Source organism: Sceloporus occidentalis, unplaced genomic scaffold (genome assembly GCF_023333645.1).
Source record: "Sceloporus occidentalis isolate IW3139 unplaced genomic scaffold, rSceOcc1.0.p SCAF_6, whole genome shotgun sequence".
NCBI lineage: Eukaryota > Metazoa > Chordata > Lepidosauria > Squamata > Phrynosomatidae > Sceloporus > Sceloporus occidentalis.
The window spans coordinates 70,181,223-70,206,838 of NW_028316986.1; the positions used below are offsets into that span (position 1 = coordinate 70,181,223).

At 41.1% G+C, this 25,616-nt stretch overlaps 1 protein-coding gene across 7 annotated transcripts in view; it reads right to left on the reverse strand.

The window, feature by feature from the left end:
- Nucleotides 1–25,616, reverse strand: part of SMOC2 (SPARC related modular calcium binding 2) — a 201,526-nt gene that overhangs the window by 30,630 nt on the left and 145,280 nt on the right. The window lies entirely within an intron of this gene.

Sequence of the window (25,616 nt, forward strand, 5' to 3'; positions counted from 1 at the left end):
TTCCATGTGCGGCTCGGGAATTCATGGATACCATGGCGGCCATGGGCCTGTCCCAGCTGATTTCGGGTCCAACGCATTTTGCGGGTAATACACTCGATTTGGTCTTTTGTACGGAAGCGGAAAATCCGTGGGCGGAAATAACCAATATTTCCCCCCTGTCATGGACGGATCATTTCCTCGTGGAGGCAAAAATCAAGGCTCCTAACCAGATCCCCCCCGGGGGTGGTGGACCTATTAGGATGGTCCACCCTCGAAGGCTGATGGAACCCAACAGATTCCAAGAAGCCTTAGAGGGACACATGGTTGGAGATGACGGCGACTCTGTTGATGCCCTGACTGGTATCTGGGATACCAGTCTCTCTAGGGCTATACACAAGATCGCTCCCAAGCGCCCTCTCAGGCCTGCTTCCAAACGTAAGCCCTGGTATACGGAAGACCTCCGGGCAAGGAAGCGGGTTCTGCGACGGCTAGAGCATCGTTGGCAGAAACACCTACGCTTAGCCGACAAGGCTCTCCTAGACCGCCTTTTGGAGGACTATGGAGAGGCGATACGAGCAGCTAAGAACTTGTTCTATGGTGCTCGTGTCGCGTCCGCGGAGTCGCGTCCAGCAGAGTTGTTCAGGGTAGTCAGGGAGTTAACTCAACTCCCTCCTGCCCTGAACCAGATCCTTGAACCTTCTAAGGCCTGCTGTGACCAGTTTAACAACTTCTTCGCGGATAAAATCTCTCGGATAAGCGAGGGTCTTAACGCCGGCATTAGGGCAGAACCTAGGGTAGAGGCGTCCAGAGCCTCCGTGGACTCCATTAAACTGGATCAGCTTGAGTCGGTTAGTACCGATGATATGGACAAGATCCTTGGAAGCGTACGGAAGACAACCTGCTCCCTCGATCCCTGTCCCTCATGGCTAGCGGCTCAGGGGGGACCAGTGGTAACTTCGTTGTTACACCGGATTATAAATACATCTTTGAGGGATGGGCAATTTCCATCCAGCTTAAAATTGGCCATCGTAAAACCGCTGCTAAAAAAGCCCTCCCTCGACCCTCTGATGCATAATAATTATCGGTCTGTATCGCTATTGCCATTTCTAGGGAAGGTGATCGAGAGGGCGGTTGCTATCCAGCTTCAATCAATCTTGGATGAAACGGATTATCTGGACCCATTTCAAACCGGCTTTCGGGCGGGCTACGGGGTTGAGACGGCCATGGTCGCCTTGGTCGATGATCTCCATCTGGGCATCGACAGGGGTAGCGTGTCCCTGCTGGTGCTCTTGGACATCTCAGCGGCTTTCGATACCATAGACCATGGTATCCTTCTGGAGCGCCTGGTAGAGGTGGGAATCGGGGGCACTGCGCTCCAGTGGTTCCGATCCTACCTCTCTGGGAGGTTCCAGATGGTGCAGCTGGGAGACGTGTGCTCCGATAAGAGGGCCCTTACATCTGGGGTCCCTCAAGGAGCCATTCTGTCCCCCATGCTTTTCAACATTTACATGAAACCGCTGGGAGAGATCATCCGGAGACATGGGGCGCGGGGTTATCAGTACGCTGATGACACCCAAATAGTTTTCTCTATGTCTCCGACTGATGCAGTGACTGAGGATGGCGTCTCTCCTCTCGTGACCTGTCTGGAGTCGGTAATGGGCTGGATGAGGGAAAACCGACTGAGTCTGAATCCAGAGAAAACGGAGGTACTCGTGATAGGTTCTCCTGGTCCAGGGATGGCGGTGGTTCCACCAGTCCTGAACGGGGTCACGCTTCCCGTGAAGGACTCTGTACACAGCCTGGGGGTGCTCCTTGACTCGTCGCTTCACCTTACATCTCAGGTGGATGCAACGGTCAGGAGCACCTGTTACCAGCTTCGGCTGATACGCCAGCTGCATCCCTACCTGGGCCAGAGGGACCTTGAAACGGTAGTACATGCTCTGGATTTCTGCAATGCACTCTACATGGGGCAACCCTTGTACCAAACCCGGAAGCTACAATTGGTACAAAACATGGCAGCCAGACTGGTCACTGGCATATCCAGGACCAGCCATATAACACCAGTGCTTAAAGATCTGCACTGGCTGCCTATTCGCTTCCGGGCGCAATACAAGGTGTTGGTTATAACCTATAAAGCCCTAAATGGCTTGGGCCCAGGATACCTAGAGGACCGCCTCTCCCCATACAATCCGCCCCACACACTCAGAACTTCTGGGCAGCAACTACTGAGGGTCTCTGGAGCTAGATTGGCCTCCACAGCCAGGAGGACCTTTACCATCTCGGCCCCGACCCTCTGGAACTCGCTGCCTGGAGAGCTCTGCTCAGCCACCTCCCTAACCCATTTCAAGAAGGAATTAAAAACCTTCTTGTTTAAGTGTGCATTCCCAGATTCAGGCTCCAGCTAGTCTCCCCCCTCCGACAGCAGTAGTTATGCTGGCCAGAATTGGTTTTAACTGTGATTTTAATTGTATCTATTGTGTTGAATATTTGCACTGTGTTGTATTGTCTTTGATAGATGCTGTTCACCGCCCTGATTGAAAGAAGGGCGGTATACAAATAAAATTTTTATTATTATTTATTTATTTCTTACCTCCAAGATAAAAATGAGACTAGGGGCAGCTTTCCCCATCATGGTTTCCATAAACTGTGCAAAATTTCTATACTCAAAATTACTATCTTGAAACAAAACACACAAGCACACAGAGAAGCACAGAAGGACTGTATAACTTGAAACATACAAAAACATCCATATCAAATGTTTCTAATTTTATAAGTCTGTGCAACAAGGTATCAGCAAAAACTAATCACTCTGTTTTCCCAAAAAACAGTCACAAATGAGTGGATTCTTGTTGACAACTGCAGAAAATGTCTCACCACCTTGAAGGAGAGCAGAAAAATCATGTGGTTTCTTGCTTGTGTAACAAGCAAAAATTTACATATCTAATATATACACATGAACATATGACTTAGCTTTTGTATGGTAAGTGAGCTCTGAACAGGAAGGAAACAGTAAGACATGACATATGTCAAAACTGAAAGAGACACCAAAACACCGAATAAGGCAACCATAGTATAACAGAATCTACCCTCATAATGACTTGCAGATCATATCCACTTATTTTCTAAGTAATGAAGGAACACAATTTTCCCCACATAAAACATAGCCTGTGATATGAGACAGATCTGATCTGATGTGAACTATTTTTCCACCTTCCATTTTATGCATAGTTGAATGTACAAATGTATGTGGAATCAATGGAAATATAAATATCAAAACCCAGCTATTTGGTTCAAAGACATGAACTGTAAGAAATGTGCTCAGTATTTTTTAGCTGAGAGTTAGAAGCAATAAAGTAATTACTGGGACATAATTATTCACAGTGGCCCGTTACAGACGGGCACTTTAGTATGCGCTCCGCGCGTGCTAGGGTTAGAAAGGGGCGGTGCTTCCGCACCCCCCAACTCTAGGACACGCGGAGCGTGCACAAAATGGCGGCGGCCGTTCCACACGGCCGCTGCCATGAGGACGTCATGACCGCGCCGCCTCTATACGGGGCGGCGTGGAAGTGATGTCCTCACTCCGCGCCAGGGCGCCTAGTGCGCCCTTAGCGCAGAGCAGGAAGGAGCTCCATTTCGGAGCTCCTTCCTGGTTTGGTCTGCTGGGCGCAGCCTTCACACGGCTGCGCCAAGCGGACCAAAGGAGAAAGGGGCCAGCGGCCCCTTTCTCCTCCCCGCCGCCATGGGGTGTCCTTGGGGCTTGAAGCCCCAGGGACACCCCTTTTGAGGCTGCGGGGAAGGGGCCTTTTGCTGCTTCCCCGCGGCCTGAAAAGCAGCGGATTGGGGCCTCAGCGGCTGCCGCTCTAGACGCTGAGGCCCCGATACCCCGAGGAAAGGGGCGGGTGCAGCCCACCCCAAACGGGCAGTCTGTAACCCGCCTAAGTTTCTTCTGAGAGGAAGAGAATGATTTTAGCATTTTCCTTTCTCCTGCAAAAAAAAAAAAAAAAGTCTTCTAGAATTGTGCAGTTCAAAGATTTATTCTGTGCACAATTTGTCCATGGTTGTTTAGCAGAGAAAACAGCCTTTTCTGTACAGGAAAGTAGCATTTTCTGCTTAGAAAATAATGTTTTCTTATTCCATTTAAAAAAAACCAAATAGACAAATGAAAGACAATATAAGGACAGTGATAAATGTAATACAGTGCACCTATTATTTCCCATGGGGCTCGAGCATAAGCGGGTTTTCGCTTATGCGGGAGGATCCGGAACAGATCCCCTGCATAGGGAGCAGGCCCACTGTACAATATTGTGAGATACATAGTGGGGGGAGGGGAAGCAGCCTTGATTTTTGCAGATGCAGCAAAGGCATTTGATAAAAGGATGAGAAGGATGATTGTAATGTAATGTAAAAGAATATTAGGAGATATATGTATGGGATATGGAGAAAGTAAGTTGAAGAAGGTGATAGTAAGTGAAGGATGAATGGAAAGAAAGGTTTGTAAGGGGAGATTATGAAAGAAGGTGAAGAAATGAATGAAAAAAAGGATAGTTTAAGATAGATGGATAAAGGAATGGTTTATAAACTTGAAAGTAAAAGGAATGGAAGTTAAATAGAATGAAAAGGAAAATGCATTATGTTGCTATTGTCATAATAAGACTTAAGGGAAGACTGTAACTGAACAAGAAATGCATGGTTTTGTTTGATGGTGCTGATTTGTTTTATATTAAATAACATTCTTTAAAAAAGAATTTTTTTCCTGTGCAGAAAATATTTTCTGTGAAAAACAACCATGTGCAATTTTTTCATAGGATAACTCTTGAACTGTGACGATTCTCATCAGTCCAGGATTCTTGCTATCAGGATTTCTTGACATTCTAGAAATATGTTTTTGAGCATTATTAAAATATTTTTCAATATTCTTTCCATCCCTAAGAAAATATGGATAAGTGAAAAACAAAGGTGGAGTGCTGGAGTCTCCTTGTTGGAGGCTTTTAAACAGAGGCTGGATGGCCATCTGTTGAGGGTGCTTTGATTGTGGGTTCCTGCATGTCAGGGGGTTGGACTGGATGGCCTTTGTGGTCTCTTTCAACTCTATAATTCTACGAAAGAAGCAAAACACAAAGTACAGAAAGAAAATAGTTTACAGACTTAAACAAAGACAAAGCAATATAATAAAGGGAGTAAGTTTCCATTACAGGTGGACACTCTCAGAAGGAAGCAAATTTCTTCAAAGCACACCAGAAATGGGGCCTAGCAATAATTGCAATCTACCCATTATTTAGCCCTGTAAGCTACAACCACTTGTCCCTCCAAATACCCACAAGTCCAGGGAGAGGCCAGATGGTACTCTGGAAAAGAGTGGCACAATACTAGTACAAAACTAAAGCATTCTCATTTCATCTCTAACTATAGTTTTGCTTATCTTAGGAAGGCTAGAGGCACTGTTTTCAAAAGTTTCAAAACCCAAGGGGCACTGTTTTCAAAAATTTCAGTCTTTCTGTGAAAGGGATTTATGTATAGCTGATAGTCTTGACTTCCTGCTTTGAAAATCATTTTTTAAAATCATAATACTCGAATAAAGGTAAATGCATTTAAATGAGAATATTATGGAAAGAAATGTATACTTCTCTCCACCTCCAATTACTGTGGATTCTTTGCTTTCAGGAATGACTTAGAGGGGCTACATTTTTTCTCCTGGCCTTAAAGAATTAGACTAATGTGCATCTGCTTACATTCCTTCTCTCTTTTCCAACTTTTAACAAGAAGTGACTATTAAGTGAAGTCTGTCTCATGACACCACAGAGTTACAGATGAACGAAAGCTAACAACAATGAAGCATTCACCCAAGTGCCTGCAGAAATCTCCAAGGCCAGAGCCCAAGCAGCTGAGGAATTCTACATAACAAGGTTTTCACTGTGGAGAAAGTAGAGTTTTTAATCTCCCAGCACACTCGTTCTTCCCAAATGACCTCGGTTTCATCAATCTACCTGTCTGAATCTGGGAAATTAATGACCTTCAAAAGTAAATATGACTTCAGACCAACAGCAGGTTTAGGTTTTATAAACACTAAAAATGCTAGTCCCACAATGGAGCTTCTCCCTCACCCTCCAGGGATGCTCTCAGTTTTTTTTAAATGTTTTTTATTTTATTTTATAAGGCCTTCTTTTGTAAGGCATGTTAACCTTTAAATCAATTTAGCAAATCAAGTTGTACACCTGTTAAACAGAGTTAGCTAATCCATTTAAATGCTGCAGAAATGAGAGCACTGTTGAATTCATGAGCCAAACAGTGCTGTACCCATTAAGGTACCTTCAGGACTGGGCTAAATAAACTGTTGTGCCCATGCAACATCTCATGAGTTACTTACCTGGCATATAAAAATAAACAGAAAAGAAGAGTGATGGAAGCTAAAGAGAAGCAGCTAGCTCATTTACACAACACTCTGAATGCATTTTGGCCACCATGGAATCATCTTTGGCTGCACATGTCATGAGCAGTGCTAATAATTTATAAATGGGTTGTTATATAAACACATCTCCATAGCAAAGCATGCTGATTTTAGTAAACACTTCAAGAAAAATGATTTACATATTGAAATCTTGACTCTGCATTGGCCTTCACTGTCAATAAAAAGCCATCTATTTCTAAAGATACCATTCATTTATAGCTCTTTAATTTTCTACATACATTTGCAGATCAAAACTAAAAACTTCACCAAAGCTCCCTGATTAATCCTGTAAAATAACATATAGTAAAATAGCTAATCTCTTAATCCATGTAGACAATAAGAAAGTTGTGCCCTTTCAGCATACAAAAGCACCCTACACTAAGTCTGGTAGTTCACTTCAAGACACCAGGTGCAAATCTTTTCCTGATATCCTTAACTGGAGATGGAAAGAACTGAAGCCAGAGCATTTGCATGCAAAGTAGAATCATAGAATCATAGAATCGTAGAGTTGGAAGAGACCACAAGGGCCATCCAGTCCAACCCCCTGCCATGCAGGAAATCACAATCAAAGCATCCCCGACAGATGGCCATCCAACCTCTGTTTGAAGACCTCTAAGGAAGGAGACTCCACTACACTCCGAGGGAGTTTGTTCCACTTTCAAACTGCCCTTACTGTCAGGAAGTTCTTCCTAATGTTGAGGTGGAATCTCTTTTCCTGCAGCTTGCATTCATTGCTCTGGGTCCTAGTCTCTGGAGCAGCATCCCTATGACATCCCTTCAAATATTTAAACAGGGCTATCATATCACCTCTTAACCTTCTCTTCTCCAGGCTAAACATCCCCAGTATTTGCTCTAGTATCACATATGAACTAGATCTACATATCAGTGCAGAGTTGACATGAGGGTGGGGTGTCACATAATAAAGGCAATGTGACACTGAGTTAGTAAACAGGTCTTTTACAAGCCAAATGACATCATCTGTTTGGAGCTTCATCCAGCTCACCACATCACTTGCTGGTTAAGGAGATGCCTTTGGAGCTATTTTATTACCATATGGATTTTGTTAAACAGAATCAGAGGAAATCATCTTTGCAACACTAGGTTAAGAAGACAGGAGGTTAATCCATTCATTTGATATGTGGTGCTGGAGAAGAGTGCTGAGGATTCCATAGACAGCCAAAAGGACAAACAAATTGGTCCTAGAGCAGATCAAGCTGAAAACCTTTCTGGAAGCCAAGATGACCAAATTGAGGCTGTCATACTTTGGACACTTCATGAGAAGGAAGGACTCATTGGAAGACAATAATGCTAGGAAAGGTGGAGGGAAGTAGGAAGAGAAGAAGGCCACATGCCAGATGGACGGACTCTATTAAGGAGGTCACAGATTTTATGGGGTTGCAGAAATTAAGCAAAGCGGTCGAGGACAGGGAGTCTTGGAGATGTCTCATTCATAGGCTCACCATGAGTTGAGATCAACTTGAGGCCAGTTAACAAAAAACAAAAAGTCTTGACATGCCAAGAAAATCAATTTAGTTCTTTTGTAAAAATGGACCAGTAAATACAATTGCTATTGTTTATCTGTAGATGTTTCTGCAATTTCTGTTACAACAGGTTTTGAAAGAGAAATGAAAAAGCATATACTAAAACAGTTTATATAGCAGATTGAATTTATTCCAATAAAACAAAAAGGAAGAAAAATACTCTGTTGGTTTGATTGAATCAATAGATTTTCAAACTACACATAAGATTCCAAAGATCTTCCAGAGCAGAATGGGAAATACAGTCAACCCTCCTTATCCACAGATTTTTTTTATCCACAGATTTAAGCACCCATGGCTTGAAAATATCTTTGAAGTATAAATTCCAAATAGCAAATCTTGATTTTCCAATTTATTTAAGGACACCATTTTGCTCTGCCATTATATTTAATGGGACTTGAGCATCCACAGATTTTATTATCCACGGGGGGTCCTGGAGCCAACCCCGGTGGATAACAAGGTCCCACAGTAGAACAAACTTTGAATACATGATAAAAGAGAGTTTTTGAACAGTATGATGCCATGATATAAGGATGATGCCATGATACAAGGACTCATTCAAAAAGACATTAACATGCCAGATGGATAGACTAATGCCAGATGGCTAGGTAGTTAACAACAAACAACAAATTCAGGGTCTGGAAACCACTTAGGGAGCTGGAACGACTTAGGGAGCTGGGGGTGTTTAGCTTGGAGAAAAGAAGGTTAAGAGGTGATATGATAGCCCTGTTTAAATATTTGAAGGGATGTCATATTGAGGAGGGAGCAAGCTTGTTTTCTGCTGCTCCAGAGAACAGGACCCGGAACAATGGATGCAAGCTACAAGAAAAGAGATTCCACCTCAACATTAGGAGGAACTTCCTGACAGTAAGGGCTGTCCGACAGTGGAACACACTCCTTCCTCGGAGAGTGGTGGAGTCTCCTTCTTTGGAGGTCTTTAAGCAGAGGCTGGATGGCCATCTGGCGGGTATGCTTTGATTGAGATTTCCTGCATGGCAGGGGGTTGGACTGGATGGCACTTGTGGTCTCTTTGTATGATTTAATGTTAAGTGGCCTGTTCCAAATTAGACATATTCCTCACCAAAGAGTTGGGAAAGGCAGCAGGCAATAAGTAGCATCAGCCAAAAAATGGCTTTGTCCCTGTTTTTCAGCAATTCAGAATGTCCCTTTCAGGGTATACGAGTGATCAACATGCCAATTTCTGCCCACCTTGGATAATTACAGTGTCTGAGCACCATCCCTATATATAATCTTACAAATGAGAAAATCACAACCTATTTGCAAAGATAGTGAATAACTTATAGGTGTACATAGCTGTAGTCTCTGCCTCTCCCAAGTCCTCTGAACAGCATTAAACTAAAAAATGTTAACTCTTTGCAGAACTGAAAGATTCAAATTATAAATGCAGCAGCCATTGCCAAGTTGCAGAGAAACATTCCTAAACTTTTCTGACATTCCCATATCAAATAGTTCCTCCTCTTCCCTTGAGGCTCTCTATTGTTGTATTCACAGAAAATATTTTGACAAAGTGAGATAAATATATTTGAACCAGAGGACCTACCATGGAGAGGATTTTCTCTCCCCATTTCTTTTATTAAATCAGACTACAGATTGTGGTATCACCAGTCTAGAAACCATGATGTTGCCCAGTCCAGTGCACAGAAAAGAAAATGTTTGGAGGGAAATGGCTGAAAGCCAGTTGGCATTAAGTTTTTGATATGATAAAGCAGTGGTGACATTTCTTGGCAAAAGAGCAAGTTAAAGAACTTGCATAAATTCTCCTTGAAAGTTTAGTTAAAATTACCTACACACTTACTGTAGATTTCTGTGTACTTTAGGACATGCCATGTTGTACACCTATTCAGCAGACCTAATAAGATATGTCCAATGTAATCCTATGCATGTTTACTTATTTCCACTGTGCCAGGCTATTTGGCAGACTGTATCTCCCTGTATGAGCTGACCTGGGCTCTGAGATCATTAGGAGGGACCCATCTCTTGGACCCACCCCTATCACAAACATGGGGATACAACAGAGGGCCATTTCAGTGGCTGCCCCCAGACCCTGAAACTCCCTTCCCAGGGACAGGCTAAAACCTTTTTATTCAGACAAGCTTTTAAAATGGAAAGTCTTTAAAGAATGAACTGGGGGTTTTGTACTGTTTTCCACTTTTCTGTTTCTAAGCACTTTTATTATTATTTTTAAACAGTACAGCTGTCCCTTCACATATAGCTTTGACTTTTGTGGATTTGATTAATATGTTCTTTCTGGGAATTTCTAGGTCTTCCAGTGTGACTTTATTGTCATCTGGAGGACCCAGAGATTCCTAAAGAGAACACTTATCTAGGCAGGTCCTTTATAGGTCCTCCAGCATAATTTCATGGTCAGCTTCTGGCAGATCATGACCACAGAATTTCCTATGAGGACCTAGAGATTCCTAGAAAGGTGTTCTCTCAGGTAGAAAAAGAACCCCGGTGTTTTTTTTATTTGCGGTCATGTGCCCCAATCCCATCGAATGTGGACAGTCCACTGTATTTTATTCCTTTAGTGAGTGATCTGTTTTAATATTGTAATAGTTTAATTCTATTTTAATGTTCATTTGTATGTTTTTATTGTATTATTCTTTTAAATTGTAAGTGCACTGAGTCCAAGTTTTTTGGGGGGGAATGGGATATAATAATAATAATGATAATAATAGGAAGAAGTAGAAGTAGAAGAACAACACAATGGGATTTCATCTCATGGAAACATGTTCAGAACTACACTCTCAGTTTACCATTTTAAAAAGCTCATAAAACTTTTGTGAGTTGTATGGATGGGCATTTGGAAGTGGCATGGAAAAATGCCATCTGCTATCTTCTCCTTGTGTAACAATTCCTTCAGCTCATTCATATTTGGAAGAGCACTTCAACTAGTGTAGATAAAAACTGATGATTAGAAATAAAAAAAATTGAAAGTGGATTTTAAAATTTAAAATAGCTTTGTTTTTTGGTTAACAATAAACTTCTCTTAAATGACATTTAAAATAGTAAATAATTGGGATATAAACATGGTACAGTTATCCCTTCCCTTGTGCAGGGGGATCCATTCTGGAACCCCCCTGCATAAGGGAAACAGTGTGGATGCTCAAGCCCCATTCAAGTGAATGGGGCTCGTGCCCATGGTGGTGCACAGCGGTGCATGTGCCATTGCCTTTTCCAGTGTGCAGAGATGCAATTTCTGGTGCGGCTTCCAGCATATGCTGTAAGCCACGTAAGGCACACCCGTGTATGATGCGGGTGCACTGTAGTTGTACATTTTATAATCTCCAAACGAAGCCAATGCTTCAATACTTCTTTAACCTTTTTTTTTAAAAAAAATCTTTCCATATAAATGCTGAACGAATTTGTTAATTTTTATACTCTACAAGGGATATAAAAATATTTTTAAAACTGTTGTCCTTGCTGAGAAGGGATGTCTCATCATCTTCAAAAAATGTGTTTTCAAAAATATCTTTTTTTAACAAAAATATGTTATTTTGTAATTAAAAACCTCATGAAAATTTCACCAAAAGTACTGAAATGGGAGGAAAGTGTGTGTGGGGGGGAGAGGGATAACAAAATAAAGAAAATACTGCTTCAGTTTACACAATACTGTAATTACTAATTTTATTTCAGCTTCTCAGCTATGAACCTTTGTCTTTTCTTTGTCACTTTGGTTTTGTAAAGATGGAGCTGGGACAAGGCAGAGTGAAGAATAATGTGTAAACACTGGGAGGAAGAGGAAGGGGAGAAATTATCTCTCAGGCAGATTGCTATAGGTCCATACTTAACTTTACAAATGCAGTGGATGCTTCCATGGGGACAAGTTACTCCAAGGATGATATGGCAAATACTGTATATACAGTCAGACAAAGTGATGAAAAACCCAGCTGAAGGTTTTTCATCACTGCAAATGGAAAATAACGCTTTTTCATTTTAAATTTAACATAATTTAGAGGCCAGAAATGCACAATTGTTTAACTAATACATGAAGTAGCATCAACATGCAATTTGATTTCAATCAATGACTTATACTGGACTTTTTTCTTGTTGATTTATATTGCTTTGATTTAAATCAATCCACTCTGGCGTCAACAATTTTTCAGTATGGAGAATTAATGTTAATCCTTCTTTGATCCTTGTGTGATCAAAAGTTCTTTCTGGGGGCACTTGGTTTATGCTTTCAGTTCTGTGGAAATAGCAATAGCCAGACTTTTGTATTTTAAAAAGGCTTCCAGGAAATATTAATTCCCACATTTCATGGGTAGCAGGAGCCAACATGGGCTTTGCTGTCTTAGAATACCACATACATAATTATTTTCAAGTAGGAATTTTTGAACCCTGTCTTGTCCCCAATAAAGTTAGGTCAGGCTCGTAGACTGTCATTTGTGCAATTCCTCCTGGGAAGAAATAAATAATCACCAGACAAAGAAAGTTTTTATAAAATGCAAGATGATTAGTTCATTGTTTCTGGCAACAAGGTGGTGACCAGGGCACTAGTTAAGGAATAGCATGTGTGAAAGAACTTGGGAAAGTTAACCCCCCCCTCAAAAAACAAACAAACAAACAAACAACAAATCCAATAACCTTCAGATGGCATAAAGAAACTGGTTGGGTTATTCTGAAAATTTTTGCCAAAAAATAGTTTTTAAGCTGTGATTAGTGCTTCCAGGGGTCTTGCGGCTTGCTAGAATACTATTAGCTGTACCACAGCCACCACACAGCTGGAATTTAGTTGGTGTAAGCAAGAGTGACCTTGAGCATATCACACACTCTCAGCCCCATGATATGTTCACCATACATTAGAAATGACTTGGAGGCATTTATTTAGTTATTGCATTTCTATGCAACCATTCTCATGCTGTGGGATGCAAGACAGTTACTATTAGTTTCTAGAAAAGCTGTCAAGGTAGCTGGAGTTGGGTTGAAAAGAAAGAGGAAGGGGTGAAGATACTTTTCAGCAATGAAGGAGCAGAATAAGTGGGGAATGGAGGACACTAGAAGGGGATTTCAAAACAATATTTTCAGGTAACATTAAAGCAGACAAAATTAATGACATTAGCTACCATTAGCCAAAAAGTTAACATGTCAGAATCATAGGTGGGATACAAACCCGTTTGCTCCGCGTGGGAGCTGCAGCAGTCAAACCGCGCGGCTCCCGCGCGGAGCTTCTTCTTGCGGCGCCTCTATGACGTCGCGAGGCGCCTGGCGCGGACTCGCGACGTCATAGGCGCCGCGACACGTCTGGACGCTATGCGTCCAGTACGTAAAGATGGCGGCGCCCATGTAGAAGGGGCGCCGCCATCTTGTACGTATAGGATACGTACTATGGTTAGGGGGGTGCGGAAGCACCGCCCCTTCCTAACCCTAGTACGTATCCTATACGTACTATATGGTGGTTTGTATCCCGCCATAGAATCATAGAGTTGGAAGAGAGTACAAGAGGTATCCAGTCCAACACCTGCCATGCAGGAACATAGACTCAAAGCACTCCCAAGAGATGGCCATCCAGTCTCTGTTTTAAAAACCTCCAAAGAAGGAGACTCCACCACCCTCTGAGGCAACATGTTCCACTGTCAAATAGCTCTTACCATCAGGATATTCTTCCTAATGTTTAGGTGGAATCTCTTTTCTTGTAGCTTAAATCCATTGCTCCATGTCTTAGTCTCTGGAGCAGCAGAAAACAAGTTTGCTCCACCCTCAATATGATTTCCCTTCAAACATTTAAACATGTTTATCCTGTCACCCCTTAACTTTCTCTTCTCCAGGCTAAACATATCTAGCTCATGGGGAATGGTTTCCAAAACATTCACTATTCTTGTTTCTCTCCTTTAGACACATTCCAGCTTGTCAACATCCTTCTTGAATTGTATGCCCAGAACTGGAGACTATATTCCAGATGAGGTCTGTCCAAAGCAGAAAAGAGTGGCACTATTACTTCCTTTGATACAGACACTACACTTCTATTGATGCAGCCTAGAATTGTATTGGTTTTTTAAGCTGCTGTATCACACTGTCGACTCATGTTCAACTTGTGGTCTTTTAAATTCTGATCCTGTCCTCTGGCCTATTAGTATTCCCTCCTAATTTAGTGTCATCTGCAAATTTGATAAGTATGCCCTCTATCCAAGTCATTGATAAATTTGTTGAATAGAACTCTACCATGGCCTGAACCTTGTGGCACTCCACTAGTCACTTCTCTTCAAGATGAAGAGGAGCCATTGGTGAGCACCATTTTGGTTTGGTCAATTACAAATAAATTACAAATGCATCTAATAGTTGTTCTTTCTAGAATCATAGAGCTGGAAGGGATCCCAAGGACCATCTAATCCAACCCCCCGTCATGCAGGAATACACAACTAAAGCACTCCAGAGAGATGACCATCCAACCTCTGCTGAAAGATCTCTAAAGAAGCAATGTCCATTACTCTCCAAGGCAGCCCGTTCCTCTGCTAAATAGCTCTTAGAGTCAAGAGGTTCCTCCTAATGTTAAGTTGGAATCTTTTTGCTTGTATTGTTATATTATAGTTAATCAACACTGTTAAGAGTTCATGTGTTGGTTCTGCTCTGTCCCTATTCTCTTATGTGATTATGAACAAATGTCCTGACCCCAACCCCTGAAAAGCTCATTGTCTGGATTTATAAATTTGCCAATGAGGAACAATGAAAAGGAAATAAATCTGGATTTCAAGGAACTGAATATAACCACCACCAACAACAATAAAGATTTGCAACAGTTTTTGCTAACTCTTCATGAGGCACAGGATTGCTCACTGGTAAGCCATGCCAAATGGGATGCATGCAGTTTGGATGAATGAAATCCAAAATTTCATTATACTGAATGGTACTCTGGGGCCATTACTCATCATTTCCTCTCTTAATGTGGAAAAAAAAACCTTTAAAAGATTTACAGGTATATTTTTCCCTTTTACATGGACATCATTATGGTTTCCTTACAATTATGGGATTCATAAGCCACTAAAAGCACTCAATTAAACAGCTGCACTAAATATATAGTCATGAATGCACATGAGGTTCCTCTACATTCTGCTTCTTATAAAACCAGTCAGAAAGAATTGACATGAACAGTCCTTCTCAGCTTATGGAACTTTTCCATGGGGGGGGGGGGGGAGAAATGTACAGAGATGTTTAGTTCTGACATAATTCTATGGAAAAGCAGGAATAAATTTTGAAACCCAGAACTTAGAAAATGACTTTTAAGGAGAATGTCCCAGAGTATTATAGAATTGCTCAGTTGATGATGGTGTCAAAATTCATCCTTCTTCAGTCATTTTCTATGCTCTACTTTCATCAACCCAAATTCTTTACACATGACCTCTTCATTCCTATCACTGAGGTCATTGTGAAATTGACCCAGCCAAAAATGAGGATGAAAACTGGCCCCTTACACCCTTTTCTGTTGACCATCTCTTTCACCAGTGAGAGAAAAGTTATTTTACACTTCACGAGGTTTATAAATCTTGACTTATTTCATTCTCAACAACAGTTTCAAAACTTTTCCTTTCACTGGTGAAATTATTCAGAGCCAAATTATACTGTAATATCAGTACGCAAAGGGAACTTGTAGCACCTTTAAGACTATGGTCTGAAACACAAGCCAGATAAGGTGGCTTCTGGCTGCTTTGGGGACATGGCATTCAGATAACTTTTCTGTGAGAATATGCTTTCCATATGCAAAGGGGCATCTTTTGAATCCATAGTGGGTTTTTGTAGCACTCTTATTTTGTAGCACTCTTACAGGATGTATATGTATACAGTTAATTTACATATAAATAAAGCATATTAAAATATAACATTTCAACAACTACTTGTCTTTTCTGTCAGATACTAGAATGGACTAACTGGCAGTATACGGGGGCCCGTTACAGACTGCCCAAAAGGGGCGGTCTTGGGCCACTGCCGGTTGCAGTGCGTAGGAGTCGCAGCAGCCAAACCACGTGACTCCTCCGCGCTGCAAAGAAGGAGCGCGAAAAACACGCTCCTTCCGGCAACCCGGAAGAGACGCCGCAAGTGCCAAAGCACGCACTCGCAGTGTCACTTCCAGGCCGCGACGTGCAGACGCAAAGCGTCCGTTACGTCAAAATGGCGGCGGCCGTGTGGAATGGCCACCGCCATTTGTTACGGACTCTGTCCGTAACAGGGTAAGGGGCATCTGGAAGAGACACCCCTTTTTCAAAATGGGACGCCCTAAGGACGTCCCTTATGGCAGTCTGTAACCCACCAAGGACAGGAATCTGAACCTGAGTAGGCATTATCAAGGCTCATAAAGGAGACTGTGGTCTTGAAACAAATTCAGTTGGTTTTAAGATGCTACAAAGACCAGTCATACCAGTGTTTTACACTACTTTATATTTTTCATGGCATGCAACTCAACAGATAAGGAAAAAAACCACATCATGAGTTATACAATATGCCACCACAAAAATAGATGGTTGTTCCATCAAGGTTAGCTGTGATGATAAACATAAGCATGACTTTCTAATGTCTAGAACAATAAAGATACTTTGTTTTGTTTGTCAGGAAGTGACCAAGAAAAAAAACTGACCCTCTCCTAGGAATTGCTTGTTTGGCCACAGAAAAGTTGCAACTATTCACTTTTTTCTTGACATGGCTCCTACGCATTTGACAGCTATGTAAAAACAAGACATTTAGCAGGTGAAGGGAGGCCTGCCTCAGTCTTTGCAAATCATACAAAGGGGAAAAGTGGGATAAAATATGATTCCTACTAGACTGGGAAAGGCTGTTTTAATTTACAGTGTTTGCTTTAATAATAATGCATTCATTGCAATGATTATGTTTAATAAGATGAGATACTGTATGAACAAGCTCCCCCCCTTTGCAGATGCATTGTTTTTCCATTTGCAATGAAAACAATAACAGCTATAAGCCTCTAATTAGCCATTAGTTCCGTTTCATCAGAACCAGAAAACTATGGTTACCAGCTTCAGATGAAACTTGGTTATTTGACTATCATCTGATATCTCTTTAAAAGCCTGGTTTGTTTTAAAGCTTGGATTTCTAGTTTTGCAATCTGCATGATATAGGGTGCTATAATTAATAACATTTCTTGGTTTAGTTATAGTTCAAGCAAATAGGAGAGCTAAGGAGAATCTCTGTGAGAAAAATCTTGTTCATATGTTGACAAATATAATGCAGATAATGCAAATATAATGCAATAATGCTAATAAATTCTGCTCTTCTCTGGTGGTGAGTGACCTGCACTGATTTCCAGTCTTTATCTAGTTGAAGACCAAAGGGCTGGTTTGGATCTTAAATTCAAATATAAAGATTCAAGAGGCAGCACAGATGGAAGATTAGCTTTTCTCACATAAACCTTCTCATTTAACTGGATCACTAGTAGAAATCTTTCTAAGGATGCCTCTAATGAAATGGTAGGAGAATGACAAAGAGGACTAGGCCCCTCTCTCTGGTTTGAATTCAGAACTTACTGATTTCAGAAATTAATTTTTAGATAAGCTACTTTAAGTATTTTGTGGATTCGCCATCAATTATTAAACATGATTACAGAATAATTTAGCCCTTTGAATCTCTCTCTTTGTCAGTTTCAATGGCAGAGTTAAGCATAATCTTTACATCCCTACATTACATTTTAAAATCCCTTAAATTCCTGAAAAGTGATGTCATAGGGTTATCAGACTGAAAACTGGAAACTGCTCCATAACGTTAATGGTTGTAAAAAATGAAGGAACTTGGAGTCGTTGCTTTTTATCTGGCTGTGCGACAAGCAGAAGCTGCTGAAATTTCCCCTTCTACACAATCATTAAAGGTACAGAAGCTAACTTCAGCTTTCAGTCTGGCAAACACAGAAGTCAGTCACTGACTAACAATATCGAAAGGCAAGAGGAGGTTCATATCTTATAAAAGAATTAGGTGGAATATCACAATTTTTACAAAGGCCAGTGACATAAGGTGCATGTGCACTAAACAGTTATCAGTTTCATGCCATTTTAACCATCGTGTCGCCATCCAAAGAAATCCTGTGTATTTCCACTGGTAGGGGGATGTAGGCTGCATCCATACTGCATAAATGATCCAGTTTGATACAGTTAAAGATCTGCTCTGGAACCACAGCAAACTGCAATTCCCAGAATTCCATAGCAATGAGCCATGGCAGTTAAAGTGGTGTCAAACGGGATTATTTCTGCAATGTTGACACAGCCTACAAATAATAATAATAATAATAATAATAATAATAATAATAATATCCCACCACTCCCTATGGATTGAGGTGGGAGAACAGCACATATATAAATTTACACATAGTTAAAATACATTCTCATTATACAAAGCAAAATTTAAAAACACAATAAAATACCTGTACATGTGCAATATCAAAATCTGATTCCTCATCAAGTTCTGAGTGGAGTATCATCTTAAGCTGTTAAAGCAGGTCTGGGGGTAGGCTCGCCGGGAGAGATCCGTCTTCATTGCCTTCTTAAAGGCATCTAAGGTGGTAATGAGACGGATCTCCTCTGGCAAGCCATTCCACAATTTGGGAGCCATCACAGTGAATGCCCTATGGGAAGTAGATCTTAATCTAGTCTTCGGGAAGTCCAATAGGTTTTTCCCTGTAGTTCTGAGAACGTGGGGCAGATTGTCAGCTAGAAAGCTCTGTGGTGAACTGAACTACACTTCTGAAAAATACCTGAATGCTACCTTTACCACTTTATTAAACTGATTTTAATCATCCGTCATTTTCTTGGAGGGTAGGTAGTCTTGGTAACCACAGTACTTGGTAACTGGTAAGTGCTTCACCAAATCTTAAATCTCAAGATTCCTTAGAATGGAGCCAACACAGTTAAACAGATATGAAAGTGACACAACTGTGTAGTACAGGTATTAATTCTAGCCTGTTTTCATCATTAACTGGCCTGAATCCCCAAATTGCATTTAAAAAAAAGTATAAAGTTCACCCATTTTTAATGAATTTGGAAATATATGCCAATTAATGATATCAACAAGCTAGAATTCTAGTAAACCCCAGCCAGCTGGGCAACAGATCAACCATACCTTCTATACTTTCTTCTTTACTGGTTTCATTCCTCTTCCATATTCCTCTGCCATACCATATTTGTATCCCTCGATATATCATACAACAGGAATTTTCAGTCAATACACAGACATATACGTATATACATATATGGGTTTTGCTGGCTGTTTGCTGCTCCTTTTTTGGCTGGCAAAAAGGCAGATTGGGGCTGCAGTGTGCGGTTGCTGCAGCCCCAAACCAGCTTTGTCAGGGTTGGCTTGAAGCTGCCCCTTTGGGGCAGTCTGTTTCACCCCAATGTCATTATCCACATTTCTTCCATTTCATTCTCCTTTAGACTCGAGTGCCATTTCCCCATTCACATTATGTGCACATTCAGAGTGACATTTCATGAGGTAGTCCAGGAAAGTTTCCCCCAAATGTATTATTATGATTCCTCTATGTTATTCTATCTTTGTGTAAATTTGGTGCTTTTATGAAAGTGCTCAGCTACTATGAATGTATATAGTTAATTCACATCTAATTGGGTCCAGTTGGATATTTCAGCAGGATACCAATGCTTCAGCAATCCCTTCTCTATTCCCGTCCCCTGTGCACCCCTCCCTCAAATGTGGGGAATCATTTCAAGTGGTTTTTTAGGTACATAGAGAGCTGCATGCTGGGAGGCTGGAAACTTGCAGAAGCAGTGGGTTTGATCTTCAATAGCCAGTTGGATTATGGCCATTGTATCAAATGTTTTTGCCATCTACACACAGTGAATGGAATCCTGTTGAAGTTTTACACATGAGTACATTCCCTTACTGAAGAAGTTGGACATTTTTGTCTAATGCAGCATGTCTGTATTTAGCCCAAAGTTGCTAAAGCAGAATTTGAACATGTGGTGCCACTGGACCTGAAGAAGGTCATCATGAGCAAATGTGCATGTGTCTGTGCATGCACATTCAATTCTCCATTTAACTGCACATTTGGGTGTGCATTCAGCAGGACAATTTTTCCATTCAACATAAAGAATGCATACCACAGGCAGAGATTGCACTAATTTTTTTTAAAAAAAGTTCAACACTGTCTTGTTGACTTTCTCAATTTGAATCATTCTGTACAATACAGATATTAGAATTCAAAGATACATGTAACAGTGCATGCCCCAATATCTGCAAATGAGCACTGGTGTATTATTCAACAAATAAATTAGATGTTATTCAGAAAGGGGCATGATTCATTGGCTATGCTGCTGTATTAGTAATCATTACTATTAGTAATTAGTAATCTATTTTGAATCTCCTAACACTTTTTTTGCTATTAAAAAAGCATGGTAGCGCATAAATAAAAGTTAGCAAGCAAATACCTCAACAAATGAAATGAAGAATTATCACATTTTTTAAAAAAAATGTTTTGCACAGCAGTGTGCTATGTAAACTGTGAAGCCTGAAACACTAAATGTTCAGATTACAAAGTTTAGAATCCTCTGTGTCCTGTGTAATATTGAGAAAAGCAAACCTTAAAATTGGCCTTCAGAGAGTTTGTTGTTACTTCACAAGTTGACTTTGTAGAAGAGAGACCTCCAAAATCCTTGCTTTCTTTTTTTGTTTATATAAAAATATTTTTACCACTTTTTATTTAAGATTGCAAAGCAGTTTACAACATAAACAATAATAAGAGCTGATATTGCACAGAGCAAAAGATTTTGAGTTTGCATATTTTAAACTAAGGAAGAAAACTTCCTTGATATTACAAACAATGAAACAGAAGAGAAGAAGAGAAAGATGTTTCATAATTATCTTCCCAAAACCTGATGCCAATATATGTGCAGCTGACTTGACCAAGGTTTGCACTGTTGGAACAATGAGGTTAATAGCCTTTGGCTGCAGTCAAATGTCATGTAATCTAAAGTGGCTCCTTTGATGCAATGTACTTTGGAACAATTTATTTCATGTTTGTGGCTTTTGTAGATAGGCAAAGAAAAATGTCCAGGGGTCAGATAATAATTGGGAACTTGGCATGTACTTGGCTTATAATTTTAAGGTAAGAAACAAAGAAGGAAGATGTTGATACTTGCCATTTTTTACAAAAGGGTATGTGTGTGTGCGCATACATTTGTCTCCGTGTCTGTGTGTATAAACAAAAAATACATACACATGTAACTAGTGGGCACATTGCCTTACAATAACAACAAGAATGAAAGACCTACAGGCCAGACGTTGCTAAGGGGAAGCAACATAAATTAAAGAGAACTCAAATCAATGTTCCATTCACCACTTCTTAGCAATTATAAGTTCATATTGCGGCAGTGGTTAAGGCATGGGCTGATAATAATTGTAGTGCAAGGACAGAAGCACAGGATTTAAATAAGCATTGTCCTTCTGAAGCTAAAATCCAAACCCCAAAGAAATTACCAAGCAGGAACAGAGAGCTTGGAAAACATTTGTTAATCATGTCTTTGGCAAAGCATATCTGAATGTGGTTACATCATTACGACTGCTCCAATAACAAAATGCCTATGGTGAAGTATCAATACGGTTGAATAGTGTGAAATTTGGCAGCTTCTTACACAATCCTACAAAGATCCATAGTAAGTTATGAAGGAGGCCATTCCAACGTCTCTTTACCATTTACAACTCATTCAGCTCATACAAGGACTGGAGTAGATACAGGTTATGGAGATAAATCAATTAAACATTCTTTTAAGTACCCCGGTACAATTTTTGAGAGCTTTCTCATCTAAAGCTTGCACCATGCTAGCTCTCAACACTGATCTTCTTTAAAAGTATTATTGCCAGTTTAGAAGTTGGAAGCTGCTTCTGTCTAAGGTGAGTCCATCCCACCACCACAAGTTGGTTTGTCTCCCTTCCCAATGATGAGATTTAAAAAAAAATTAGGAGAGATTAAGGAGAATATGTGAAGTCATATAACTGCACTTTTTAAAGTTCTCTTTTTAAAAGAAGTTTTAAAGCCTCCTCTCATAGCTCAAAGCCCACATGCAACAAGAAATTAAATGCAATGGACAATCCAAACTATACTATCTTGAAAACTAGTCGCATGGAAGTTACATGTTAAAAACATCTGACCGTGTATCATGGACTTGTCTTCTTTGTAATAATGAATACAGAGATTTTCTTTACTTCCCTTGAGTACAACACCAATTCTGTCCAGCATTGTAATAATGGTAGAAATTATTTTCTGTGACTGAAAAGACCAAAATATGTGCATTCTTCTAAATGATCTATGTATGTATGTAGTATAGAAGCCAAGCAGTGTTGCCAATTTCGCAACTTTCACGCGAAAACGGGGACTTTTCAGAGCTTTTCGTGTGATTTTCGTGCCTTGCTCTATTTCAGTGCCTTTTCCGTGACTTTGGCCCTTTCAGCTCCAGCCTGAGACAGCTGCAGAGCAACCAACCCTTTGGAGTGTAACAGTTTTCAGCCAAGAGGGCTGGAGAAAAAACTCTCTCTCTCTCTCTCTCTTTCTCTCTCAATGACTCCCTCTGAGAGCCAGGACGGAGCAAGAGCAAACCAACCAACTAACCAACTGTTTGGAGGAATCACACTAACAGTTTTCAGCCAATCAGAGAGAGGACAGTGATTGCCCCCCCTCAGCATTCTCAGGCTCCAGGGGAAAGCAAAGTGGCTGCTGTGTGATCATGTGAATGTGATGTCCCTGTGTGTGTGTGTGTGTGTTAGTTATTAAATATGCCTCTGAGCATGGGCAGAGCACCTGGTCAGTTGGCACCCCTGCTGCCCTGTCTTCCAAGAATTTTGTTTTGTGGATCTCTTTTTCGTTCTCTTTTCCATTGCCATCCATACTGCAGAAATAATCCAGTTTGGCACTGCTTCTAACTGCAAGGCTCCCTGCGATGATGGGATTCTGGGCACAACAAACCACCAAGCCCAGAATTTTATGCATGGAGCCCTGGCTGCCAGTAAAAGCAGAGTCTCAACATGTCACAACAAACTACAATTCCCAGGATTCCCTGGTTTGACAAGGGAATTGCCTCCACGCTTCCAGATCACAGCCCCAGAGAATGAGTCTACAGGATATCAGTGTTGCCAGTTTAAGTCCACTTCTTCAGCTGCATTTGGATTTAATAATGATAATAATAATAATGGATCTTGTAGCACCTTTGAGTCTCACTGAAAAAAAAGTTGGCAGCATGAGCTTTCCTAGACTTAAGCATATTTCCTCAGATGCATGGGAACTGTAGTTCATTGTGGCACCAGAGAGCTCTTTCTCACAAAACTACAATTCCCAGGGTTCCCTAGCACTGAGCCAGGGCAGTTAAAGTGGTCTCAAACTGGATTATTTCTGCAGTAAGGATTGGACCTTGAGCATTTTTAATAACGAAGGTCCAAAACACTGCAGAAATAATCCAGTTTGTGACCACTTTAACTCTCCTGGCTCAGTGCTAGGGAATCCTGGGAATTGTAGTTTGTTGTGGCACCAGAGCTCTTTTTGATAAAGAAGGCTCAGTGTCTCACAAAACTACACTTCCCAGGGTTCCCTAGCACTGAGCCAGGGCAGTTAAAGCAGTCTCAAACTGGATTATTTCTGCAGTGTGTCTTGGACCCAACTCAGGCTGCATCTTCACTCCAGACTCCAGAGACAATTCCCAGGATTCCATAGCACTGAGCCAGGGCACCTAAAGTGATATTGAACTGGATTATTTCTGCAGTGTGTCTTGGACCTAACTCAGGCTGCATCTTCACTCCAGAGACAACCCAGTTTCATACCGTTTTTACTGCCATGGCCCAGTGCTATGAAATCCTGGGAATTGTAGTTTGTTGTCACACCAGAGTTTGCTGAGAGTGAAGGTTAAATGTCTCTGAAAACTAGAATTCCCAGGATTCCCTAGCACTGAGCCATGGCAATTAAAAGGGTTTCAAACTGGATTTATTTCTGCAGTGTGGTTGCAGCCTAACACATTTCTATTTGGCACAAAGCTTCCTGAACCCCCTTCATGTCAAAATAAATATCTTAAAAGTACTGAAAGATTCTTTGTTTGGTTCAATGGTGATTTTGAGAGTTGAAATAAGTTACAATTATTTTTATTCAATTATGTTTACGTTTATTTGCAAAACATCTGCCATTTTAACATTATGGGAATTTTCCAGGAATTGTGAATGAATATTCCGTGTGATCTGGGGGGATTCAGCGTGTTTTGGACAAACATTTTCGGGAATTATCTTCGAGGCTTGTTGGCAACACTGAAGGCAAGTGTACTATTTGTGCTCCTCATTTCATTTGTATAATCACATGTAGAGAGGCTAAATTATGGTAATTTGATAAAATTCAGATTAATCTGGGGATGAAATGGTCTATTGTAGACTGCAGCAGTGTCCAGGTTTCAGACTGTGGCACGGTTCAGGGCATGACACAGGCCACTCCAAGCTGCCCATCTGCTAGAGGTTGATGTCTACTTTTTACTCCCCCCACCCCTTCTCCATTTTAAATGTGAAACCTGCTTCAAACCTAGGTTCTAGCAAATTAAGCAGAATTATTGGCTTGACACCAATACATGTCCTTGTTAATCTGGGGATGAAATGGTCTGTAGTGATTTACGGTCATGGGGGCATAAGCTCTGGCCACTACCAACAGAGTCCTGATTGTGATGTGTTGTTTCGAGTGCTCCTGAACTGGTGTTAGCGAGGATGCTAGAATCATTCAAAGGGCACTGTGGAAAGGAAGCATGCAGAAGATGCTAAATCAATTCCTAATGCTGCACAAAAAGCCACTGGTAGAACCAGCATACTTTAGACTGTCCAAAAGAAGAAGAAAATGCTATTAATTGCTAATTTCCTTTTGATTTCCAAAAGAACAGAAGCAAATCACAGCACAACAATTATTAGAACACTGATCTCCATTAAAGCTCACCAGAATTTGTGATGTACTTCTAGTGGTGTTCAAACTGAAAAATTAACTAAAGACCAGAACAGACAGGCCAAATATTGGCCTGGTACAAACCACTCCAAAAGGGCCTGGCAGCAGAGGGACATCACAGCAGCCAAACTGCCTGGCATCCCTCTCCCCCCAAAAGAACCCAGGAAAACTGGGTTCTTTTTAGGATGGCACACACATGTCACGAGTGCATCACTGGCACACTCATGACATAAGCGACACGCAGCAACATCTATACACTGCGCATCACTTACGTTAAGATGGCAGCCTCCATGTGGATGGGAGCCCGCCATTAGGCTGCCGTCATGACGTGCTAGGGTTCCGGAGCATGTGGTTGCCGCATGCTCCGCAACCTTAGTATCGGCAGCGGCACGCCCCTTTTCACCCATCTGTCCCAGGCCAAAGTTGCTTTGGGCCACTTTGGAAGTGTGCTGTTTAAATGATGCATACGTCCTAAAAGGCCGGAAGCCATGCCAAAGCCACATTCCAGTCCTAAGGACTGGAGCACAGCTTCTGGCCTCTTAATGTGTGTGTGCCATTTAAACAGCATACCTCCAAAGTGACCTAAAGCAGCTTTATTTTGGTCTGTCTGTTCGGGCCCTAAGTGATATTCCAAGCATTTTTTGTTTTTATTTTTTGGCTTTGGGTTCTCAGATAACGGACTCTCTCAGGTTGATTCAGTGAATAAACACAGTAGCTACACATAATTTATTAT